Below are 11,578 nucleotides of genomic sequence, written 5' to 3'. Positions count from 1 at the left end.
GACATACTTCCGGGGCCTATGGCAAATTAACATCGTTCCTCCCTGCAGCGTCAACTAGTGGCCCCCACGGTATCCAGCAGGGCTGTGCATCAAAACTCCATTGTCCAGAATTCCCTGCTGGTCTTCGGGGCACCTCCATACTGCAGGGAGGTCTCCATCTGGCGGCCTGGGGGTATTGGCCGGAATGAATGGCCGGCCATATTCCACACCGTATAACTGTGCTGGAAATGTTTCTAAGAGTGTGGGAGAGTTTATAAAGGCTTAAAATATATAAGAATAACCATTTAAACATATGGTTTTAACTTTGCGGATTTTCACCTTTCGCGGGGAGGGGGGTTCTGGAACGCAACTCCCACGATCGAGGAGGGATCACTGTAGTACGTATACACTCTGTCTGCTGAGCGTCATGTGATCACAACTGAGCTGATGGTTCTCCCGCCCCCTCTCTCTCTGTTGCTGTGGGATTGTGGGTAATCGTTAGAGGCATGCCTCCCTCATATAGTCAACATCCATAAGCATATATACTGTTTACTAGAGCATTGTGACCCCGCGTGTGTGTGTCGTGACGTGTGAGTCCCCGTCTTGCACCCCAAAACACGAAGCTGAGGCTCAGTACTTTAGCGACACCAGCGTTTATTTAGCTTGAAACAGGAACAGCGCGGTTATTTATTGTAGCGGAATCTGCCGCTCTCCTATACACAGTCATCACCTCACTGTAAACTTGCACTACAGTTATAATATCTCACAACCTGAGCCACTTTATAAAGCGCGTATTTACATATGATGACAATATCATTTTTAAGATGAAATGCAGTAAAATATGTTTATTATATTATACAGGTAAAACTTGAACTTCATTTAAATAATCTATATTCTTCACTGGGAGTGTCGTGAAGGATAGAATAATTAAACATGTACTACGAAGATAGTTCAATGTTCCTTAAACGTTTTGAAGAATCAGCGCTCTAAGTTTACAGATGGCTTAACTTCTATTACAGGGCTGATTGTGTGGCAATCGGTTACTTGGAGAAAGAAAAGCAAGAACTGCTTATTCAATATATTGAATATAAAACAGAAAGAGAAAATAACAACACAGCTAAAAACGCAGCGGCAAATTTCGACAAAAGTTAAATGCTTGTGTCATGAGCACAAGGCGGCTATGCAGTGTCCGCAACGGACTTGGCCATCCGCCGTGCATAAGATACCTTATTGACATTGGCGGGTGAAGGAGCCACCGATTCTTTTTCTGCCCAGGGCCACCACAAGCCTAGAGCCGCCCCTGATACTGCTGCAATAAATAATTTCATCGATGGTCGTGCACAATCGCTGCGCTGTAAAACCCATGTTTAATAACGTGCTTTAACTCTTATCATCACGAAATTGATATCACGCATACATCTCAGTATTTTAGTTATTCAGAGAGCTGTAATATCACGAATGTAATGGATTCTGTACAGTCGGAGGAAGAGAGCCGGTTTAAAAAGCAAGTAGTGATTCACACACACAGAGCACATAGAAGATCAAATACAAAACAAAGCATTTAACGTGCTACTTTAATTACGATATGATTTGAGAAACTTAAATGATTTTAAGATGACGTTTATGATGTTCTACTTTAATGACAAAATAAACTACGTGATTAAAGTGGAAATTTCGAGATTGAAGTTGACATTTCGTGCTTTTTTTCCCCACTGTGTGCCTTTCTTTTCTCTGTACCCTAAAAAGCTTTCATATGACACTCAGATGGTAGGCTACGACTCGCCTTTTCACTGCGACTGATATCTGCGCTTTCAAGTTTCTCCAACACGCTATGTCACTCGATCAACTTCTTTTTGTTGATTATACCACGGTTTAATTAAACAAATAGTATATTTTTCCTTTGCCACCACTTGGTATTCGCTGAAATTCTTATATTTCCCCCCCGTGCTTTTCCCATTGTCTTTTCACAGAAGGCTGAGCTTAAGGGCGATTTATATTGATTTGCATATTCAAATAAGCGTAATTCTGGGAGGAGATGGGGCGTTACATAATGCGCGTGCACGAGCGTTTGTTTTCACGCTGATCAGGATTTATGGAGCAGAAGAACGTGGAAGTTGGAGTACGCACAGATTCCTGCACCTGGATTTCGGCTTTTGTGCTTACGCCATGTTATAGTGCGAGTTCTACGCACGGCGTTATACGTGAGGCCCCAGGCGAGTAGGGAAGGTGGCGAGAACTCCGAGACACGCGAGTCAATTCAGAAATCTCTTCCATAGTCCGACGACGATCTTTGTGAATTGCATTGCAAACTTTTTCAAGATTCTGGTCATTCCTAATTGTGGAAGGTCGGCCAGATCTCGGTTGGTCTTCGGGTGACATCTCCTGTCGTTTGAAACGCGAAACCCACGCGTAGACCGGCGTTTTACGTAAAGCTCCCTCATTCAAAGCCATTTCAAGCGTCCCTACAGTCTCAGCATTAGAGAAAACAAATCTGAACGCTGACTCGCTGCTCTTTATGATCGCAGAACACGTTTAATAAGCGCCAAGAAACACCGACACGGAATGAGTGGCGTATGAACAATATGGAGCAATGCCGCTTGGCAGGCTGGCACAGAATACTGTTAAGTGTGCGGCGAAGTTTGCAACTAAGTCGAGATTATGTGCGCCAGGTGCAGATTCCGGTTATTTTTGGGTACCCCCTCTTGGTTTTGTTTCAGCATCATAGCAATTCAGGAGCTGACAGTCGGACCCTGCGCTCATTTATGGCGTCTGTAAAAAAGACCCCAAAAGGAAGTTTTCACATTTTAGTTTTGTAGAACGTTGAGTCACGGAGGAAATTTGTTTTTTGACATTGATCAAAAGAAAGAGACTTTTTAACGTCAAAGTAAAGAACAGATCTGTGCGAAGTGTTCTAAATGAATTATAATAGATAGACAGATACTTTATTAACTCTTTGAAGTTGAATATTTTTTTCCAAAAAACCTCAGTTTTCCGAACAGCACACAAAGCAATGGCCTCACACACAAATCAACATAAAACGTCTGTTGCTGTGGCTGCTGTCGACTCCTGTTCGGCGTCTCTGGCAGCAGCAGCTGCGTGGGGTCGGCTCGATGGCCATCACGAATACGCGGCGGGCTGCCTGCCTGGCTGGCTCTCTTCGCATAGTTGGTGGGCAGTGTTGGCAGCCGCAGTGCAACGCAATCTGGTGTGTGCCTCTTGTCATTGTAAGTGGCGGTCATCCCGGGCGAGCGTTGCCGTAGGTACATCAGCTACACGAATGTGTTGAGCTCCACGATCAGATGATACTGGTACCTCACTTACGTCGCTTCAAAATCATGTCTGACAAGGCAGGGTCCGATTCAGTGATAATACGCAAAATGCCAGCCAGGAACATTGTGTTTTGTGCATTCTCTGTGGTCTCTCGCCTGACGCTGATGCCAGTTTAGAGATTGTTTGCTCTTTGCCACTCATTCACACACAGGGCATCGAGGTCAAATCAACATGGCAAAGAGAGTTGAACTAAGACATAACGGCGACTTGTCACAGTTTACAGCTGATTACCGTTCTCTACCCCTGTAATTTCGACAAAAGTAGACATCTGCCCTGAAAGAGTTAATAAACAAGGGGAAATTCACTCACTCCAGCAGCAGCATACCGATAATAACAATATTACATTAAAGAGTGATAACAATGCAGATTTAAAAAGACAATAACTTTGTATAATGTTCACGTTTACCCCCCCGAGTCGCATAGTGTGGGGTCTCCTTAGTCTGTCAGTGGAGCAGGATGGTGACAGCAGTCTGTCTCTGAAGCTGCTCCTCTGTCTGGAGATGATCCTGTTCAGTGGACTCTCCATGATTGACAGAAGTCTGCTCAGCGCCCGTCGCTCTTCCACGGATGTCAAACTGTCCAGCTCCGTGCCTACAATAGAGCCTGCCTTCCTCACCAGCTTGTCCTTCTTCTTTATGCTGCCTCCCCAGCACACCACCGCGTAGAAGAGGGCGCTCGCCACAACTGTCTGATAGGACATCTGTAGCATCTTATTGCAGATGTTGAAGGACGCCAGCCTTCTAATGAAGTATAGTCAGCTCTGTCCCCCCTTCACAGATCATCAGTATTGGCAGTCCAGTCCAATTTATCATCCAGCTGCACTCCCAGGTATTTATAGGTCTGCACCCTCCGCACAGTCACCTCTGATGATCACAGGGTCCATGAGGGGCCTGGTCCTCCTAAAACCCACCACCAGCTCCTTGGTTTTGCTGGTGTTCAGGTGTAGGTGGTTTGAGTCGCACCATTTAACAAAGTCCTTGATTAGGTTCCTATACTCCTCCTCCTCCTGGCCACACCTGATGCAGCCCACCATAGCAGTTAATCAACCCCTCAGTCATCGATTTGCCAATCAAAATGCAGTACTTACAAGAGCCCGCCCCCTCAGCTTTGACGAGTGAAAGTGACAGGTCTGTTTCAAGCCGTAGTCCACGTTATGTGCCATGTCATTGAAGTCGATATCTCAATTCTATATATTCATAAAGAATAATTTTGTGAAGATGGGTGATAGAATGGGTCCTACCTGCGTGGAGTTTGCATGTTCTCCCCGTGTCGTCCTACAGTCCAAAGACATGCCGGTTAGGTGCATTGGCGATTCTAAATTGTCTCTAGTGTGTGGTTGGGGTGTGTGTGTGTGTGTACTGCGGTGGGCTGGCGCCCCGCCCGGGGTTTGTTTCCTGCCTTATTTATTTATATAAAGCACTTTAAAAACAACATCAAGGCTGACCAAAGTGCTGTACAATAAAAAAAAAAAAAAACCCAACATAAAACACGACACACAAAACCAAAGGGTAAATGAAACAGAAACACATAAGAACCGAAGAGAGTTGCGCCCTGTGTTGGCTCCAGCAGACCCCCGTGACCCTGTAGTTAGGATATAGCGGGATGGATGTATTGATGTATTGTATTGTATTGTATTGTATTCATACACCCCGTTTTTTGGAGCCTCGTCACAACACTGAAGGTACACCTCGGGACCCCCTTCCTGCGAGGCAGCAGCTCAACCTCCACGCCACCATGCCACCACATGTTTAATACGTGTTTTAATGCATCTCATCATGAAAATGATATCAAGTATTCGTCTTAGCATTCCAAAGGTTCAGAGAGCAGGAATCTCATGAAGTGAGTGAGTGGATTCTGTGCGGCGATCGCTGCCTGCGCCACCTCAGTGCGGAGGAAGGCCGTTTAAGAAGCGTAGCGATTAACTGGGTCGGGAAACACTTAATATAAAACATATCGTGTGCTGCATTAACTTAGGACGGGGTTTGAGAAAATCTAGTAAATTAAACATTGGTTTTAAAGTGAAGTTTACGACGTTCTATGACAAATTATACAAGAATAAAATCAACATGTCAACTTTAATCTCAGCATACAATTTTTTTTTTTTTTATCCGTATTTTTTTTTTTCCTTCTCCGTGGCTCTAATACGCTTCTGTAGTATGAAGCCTGATTCGGATCCATATAATTACAGTTTCTTTATGGAACCTTCATTTGGGAAACAAAAGTGGCGCCCCAATGGCATCGCTCTGAAGAACCAGTCTGGCACGTGGACTGTGCTTTCTAGAGAGGCTCCCTGCAGCTCCCCTCTGCCCCTGAGCAGGTTAAGAAGACTAAACGGGTGGGTGATGTTCCCGCACTGGCACAGCCCGAGCCAATGCCGCACACTGCCCGTCTGGAGACGGATTTCAGGAAGCTGATCTGTCGGAGGAGTGATAAAGTACATTTCTGGAGGGGGGTTCTGGCCCAAAGCTACCCCGCCATGATTTGAATGCAATACGTGCAGCTCATGTTTTCATTTTTTTTTATCTGAAACTCGAACTTCGATAAGGTAGCAATGTACCGATAAGTCAAACGCCTCGCTCGCAGATTAACTGCTGCGGCACCGCAAAATGTTCAGCATGCGTGGCATTCGAGGAATGAGAGCGGGTAGGGACATTTTTGTGATTAATTTTTGAATTCATTGTCAAGTTGTCATCTAAACTCACCAAATATGTAAAACCCCATTTATATTAAGAAACCAAGATGACAGCAGATATGAATAATAAGTCCGAGAGGTCGAGCGAGACGCTGCCCGCTTTTAAAAACGGACCTCGGAGTGCCTGGCCTGTCTAATCTGTTTACTGCCACCCTTTGATTGCGTTTTTTAATCTATTTTCGCTAAGGTTTGTACCATAACCTTGAGCTGTGAAGGGCACACTATAAATAAAATGTATTATTATTATTATTATTAGCCCTTGAAGCAGAATCGCTTTTTTTCCGAGCAGTGCTTGTCAAAGTCCAATTTGAGCGCTGGGCAGAGTGTGAGATGGCGCCCCTGTTTGTCATTAATGAGTAGTTAGAATTAGACTTCGATGACGGGGGTCCCCCTCTGCGTCTCCCACCCACTATAAAAGGCGACCCTAATGGACTGACCGTCTCATTTCCAAATGTTTTGTGTGCGGGTGCGCGATGCCACCTTAGGCTGCTGCCCATGTCGCCCATACCAACATCCCCTGTGTTTTCCAAGCACGTTCTATACATTATAGCCCGTCCCCGGACTCGACTAGGTGTCTCTAAATCGCAGTCCACGAGGGGGCGCCGACGAGCATGAGAGCTGCACGCGCGGGCGCGCTCAGGTGTTTGCTTTGCGCCGTTGCCACGGAGACGCGGAGTCTCACCCTGGCGGGGCCGCACGTGGCAGGGAGCGCCGGTTTCGCTGCTCGCAGCCTTTATTGTCGCCGTCGCTTTCGGTCCTACCCGCCTAGAGGGAGGGACGCGCGCTGTGGACTTGTCGCCGTGGCTTGTCGTAGGCTGCTCCTTGGGCGTCCATTTACGATTCCTTAGAACTGGAAATTTATCAAACCTGCCGTCGAGCTCTCCAGTTGTTTTTCACCCTCTGATTGTTCCTTTGTCTGATATGAAATTTCAGTTGGAATAACTTCAGTCATAATACAATTTGAAGTTGGGTCATTTCCGCGATTTCTTAAAACTTGTCAGATAAAATCAGTATCGTTTAAGGTAATGCATGCATGTTACCCTGCTGGAAACCTGTTCTAGGAAATGCTCATTCGGTGAATTACACCCAGAAGTGATTCGGTCTTTATTTGAGACCTGCAGTTATAAAGTTTAGAAAGCAGTCCACCCCTTCAGTGACATTCACAATTGTATTTGGTTTTCTGCTCTCGTTTTGTCTGAAGACAGTAACGACAATGTCAGCACCTGTGCAGATGGAAAGCCTCATCTGATCGTTTTTAGGAGGGACGCGACGCATTGGCGTTTCTTCATCTTCAGCTGCCAATAAAGGGCACTTAAAACATTGGCGACTTAAAAGTGTCACCTTCGGTGTCCCGTCATTACTTTTGACTTCTTTTCTTTCTCATTTTTGTGTTTTTCATATCTTATGTGTGGATGTTACTGAGCTTTCATTCTTTAAAACACATCTACTATTGAATGTGAACGTTTATTATTTAAATAAAGGATTATATTGAAAAGAAGATCTGATTTCCTGCAGCTGAGCTGCGCGTGGAGTCTGCCTTGGCATGAGCTGGCACTGTCACTGGCACCGCTTGGCCACCTGGCTTCATGTCCCTTAACCGGTGGCCTCGCGCTCCGCGTCTCCCTGAAAGTGCGTTTTATAATAGAAACACTCGATCCGCCGGGGTTTGGGGTTGGGGTGGGTCTCCTCAGTCGCCCCCCAGTCGCCCCCCATTAAACCGATGACGCTGTCCCTGGAGGCCTCTGTTATGAGACCCGGCGCTGGACGGGATGCCCAGTGGGATTGTCAGGTTTCTGTCGGCCGTTTTGCTGTAAGTTTAAATGCGATGTGAGTTGGGAGCCCCGTGATGAAAACACAGAAAAATGGGGGTTTAGCTTCCACACGTGCCTTTAATTTTTTGGGGGTGAGGGGTCACTTATTTTTTCCTTTCTTTTCATAAAGCGCCTTTCATTTGAAGGAGAGTCTCGCAGTGGGCGGCCCTGTTCTGCTCAAGCCTGTTTAAACTGCTCCTCTTTGTGCTCTTTTTGCTGTTGTTCATGGCTTTCTATTGTTTATTGTTCTCTTCGTTTGTTATTTGTCTCATTGTGCCTATTCTGATATTTTTATTCTATTTGGTTATTATTGATTATCTGTTTGTGTTTTTCATTTCCCTAAAGGCAGGCTGGGACTTGAAGTCCAGGGAGGCTCGTTTTGAATGTCACCCGGGTGGATTTTGGTGACATTTGAGACTGGCGTGTTCTCTTGGATTTTTCCTCTGATTTTCACTTTTTCATTTTGTCGATTTTGGACTCGTTTGCTTTGCTGTTGTGAACAAGAAATCCCAAGTACTGTATTTCCAAAACACACTTTCAAAAATGACCACTAGAGGGGGATATCATTATCAAACCCTCGGCTATTCAAAGGGCAAACGCAGAACCTTCGTTAATTCAAAGATTTAAAAAAGGAGTTGCAAGGAAAGCCAAAGGCAAAACAAAGCAAATGAGTCCCAACCATGACAGCCAAAGAATCGTCGAAATGCAGAGCAGAGGGGACACAAATCTGGAAATCCAACACACCCAAAGAAATTCACCAGTCTCAGGCACATTTAAAAATGAACCACCTGGAGCGGTGGGAGACCCTCTGGAATTACAGGGCGGTGAGTGACAGGTGAGACCACCCAGAAAACACATACAACAGAAAACAACGAATAACACACACAATCAACAAAAGTAACATTAACATAATCGACATAAGTCAAAGAATCAGCGATGAACAGAAGAGACAACCCGGCTGAGCCGTGACAGACTCCTGCTTTGATTATCGTTTGCTCTTCTCTTGTGTTTCCTCCATTATTAAGAGCTCTTGTGGCCTTGCACTATACAAGCCAGGGGTTGATGGTTATCCTTTCCCTTGTGGGGCATTTTGAGTGTGAACTTTGAGACTGAATTGCAGACAATTAGGTGTGGTGGTTACGGCTTTTTAGACTTCAAATCCTGAGGACGGGGATTCAAATCCCACTACTGACACCATTGTGAGACCCTGAGCAAGTCAGCCCACCTGCCTGGGCTCCAATTGGAAAAAACAAAGAAAACGTGGAACCAGTTGTGCCTCAAACCAGCCAAAGAATAGTAACTGATGGAAAAGGCGCTATATAGCAGATCAATTGATAGTTAGAAAGGCACCAAATAATAGGGAGAGACAGATGTGAAAGGCACTATATAATAGATAGATAAGTGAAAGGTGCTATATGATAGATAGATAAGTGAAAGGCGCTATATGATAGATTGATAAGTGAAAGGTGCTATATGATAGATAAGATAGATAGATGAAAGGCGCTATATGATAGAAAGATAGATAGATGAAAGACGCTGTATGATAGATAAGTGAAAGGCGCTATATGATAGATTGATAGATAGAGGCAGTCGGTGACACACACCACTGAAGCCACTTGTGCAATGTGACAAACCCAGTGACTCACTATGGCCAGTCTGTGACTCAGTTCTACCAAATCCAAAGACGTGTTAGTGGCCGACGTGTGTGTGTGTGTGTGTGTAAGAGGGCTGAGAAGCAGCAGGCACTCAGCCGGAGTGCACTGACGAGAAATAAGGAACATGGGGGGCTTTGCACCACACAGACAGAAGAGACACTCGGTGGTCTGGCGTCTCATGTTTCACATACCACAGCAGCTACTCGCCGTAGCCGGAAAGCCTTCGTGCAGCCCCAGCTCATCCACAAAAAGGCCATCGGAACAGCCAACAAGCTGGCGAGACCATCATGGACCATCATTGTCATGCCCTCTGAATCACAAGACATGTAATGTGACATCCGCAGTTGATGGGATTGTCAATGGCCGTCGTCATGTTTGACATCCCCTTTGAGTACAAGTCATGTGACATCGACTTAGTTTGTCATATCCTCTGAGGTCCTAATCGTGTAACGTGACATCTTCAGTCGTCAAGCGCTTGTGTACTGTGACATTGACTTCTGAATGGTGGTAGAAGGTGACATCCTCAGGGAATGGCTGTCATCAAGTTTGACACTTCAGGTTTCTACCATTCTTGCTGGCACGTTCTGTCAAGCTGGGATGCCTGTGTGCGCCACCATCTTCAGGTCTCTTCTATGGTGTTTCAGTCCGGACCACTCAAGGACCCTCCGGCGATGTCCTGACGGTGTGCTTCAGGTCTTTGAACCGTCACCACAGGCTGAGGTGGTGTGCATGCTTGAAGGACCTCCATGTCTTTGGTTGCACTCATCCTCCCCTCCATTCTGACCAGCCCTCCTGTCCCCACTCCTGCCTAACAGTCCCGTTGTCCTCGTCTCTTCCTCAGCATGGTGGTCTTCAGAGAGCTCCTTGAACTTCATGGTGTGGTTTGTGTCCTGACTTACAGTGTGAATCGTAGGACCTTCTAGCCACAGGCAGAGGTGGGCCTTTCTAAATGACATCCAGTCAATTGAGTAGCACCGCCAGTCAAGGAGAATTAAAGCCCACAGGGGTCACCTGAGAACAACGCGAGGGGTCTGAATACGCCTCGGAAGGTGAGACCTCAGTTTGACAACGTTCATTAAACTGCAGACCTGCCCTCACTTTATCCTGATGGGTCATTGAGTGGAGACTGATGGTCAAAAACGGCCAGTGATGTCTGCATTTGAAATGAAACGTGCAACACAAGAAAGGGGGTAGAAAGTGAGGGGTCCGAAGTCCTTCTGAGGGCGCTGTGCATGTGTTGTGTGCGGTTTATTTTATTTTGGCAGCTGTTCCGGGAAGACCCCCGAGTGTGAATGTCAATTGTGTGTGCTATCGTACTGAGAAAAAAGAAAAAAATCAAAGAGGGTTGGGCTTATATCTGTTTTTTAAAGAGTGCCCCCCCCCCTATAGGCCTTTTGAGCAGGGGAAAGGCGCTATATAAATAAAATGTATTATTATTATTGTGCTCAATGATCAGGAGTTGAGTAAAAATAGGATTGACAAAAAAGATCAGGGGCTAACAATATTAATATAACACTAATATGTAAATTCTTGAAAAAGAATCAGGGACTTAAGCCTTTAATGCCCCCCACATGATGCCATTGGAGGTGAGGACATTCGTCACCTGGGGTCACTGAAATGCAATGTGAGGGTGCATGTTTTATGAAGATCACTAGCTGTGCCACCCGTCAAGACGTGTCAAAAACGAAAGTATTCTGTAATGCATTGCGTTTCTCATTCCAACAGATGGCGCATCACAAACATTTGTCAAACTAAAATGTATTCAAATGACAAAGGCAATGCATTTTATTATGACTAATGTTTGTGATGCACCACCTGTTGGAATGACAACTGCAGTGCAGATGTCTCTGTTTTATGCCATTTGGAATGGGATTTGTAAAAGCAACCTTAATGTTGGTTATGCGCCATCTGTTGGAATGTCAAATGCAATGCATTTTATTACGACAAATGTTTGTGATGTGTCATCTTTTGGAATGATGGAGACATAGCACCTGGACAGAAACACAGAGACACTTTTATTCAGGTGGATATATCCATCTGCTCCATCCATACCATTTAATACGGTACCAGGCCTCAGGTTACACTCACTACATGCCAACACTCACTTCCAC

This window comes from Polypterus senegalus, chromosome 13 (assembly GCF_016835505.1).
Source record: "Polypterus senegalus isolate Bchr_013 chromosome 13, ASM1683550v1, whole genome shotgun sequence".
NCBI classification, from domain to species: Eukaryota; Metazoa; Chordata; class Cladistia; order Polypteriformes; family Polypteridae; genus Polypterus; species Polypterus senegalus.
This window is presented reverse-complemented; position numbering follows the sequence as displayed.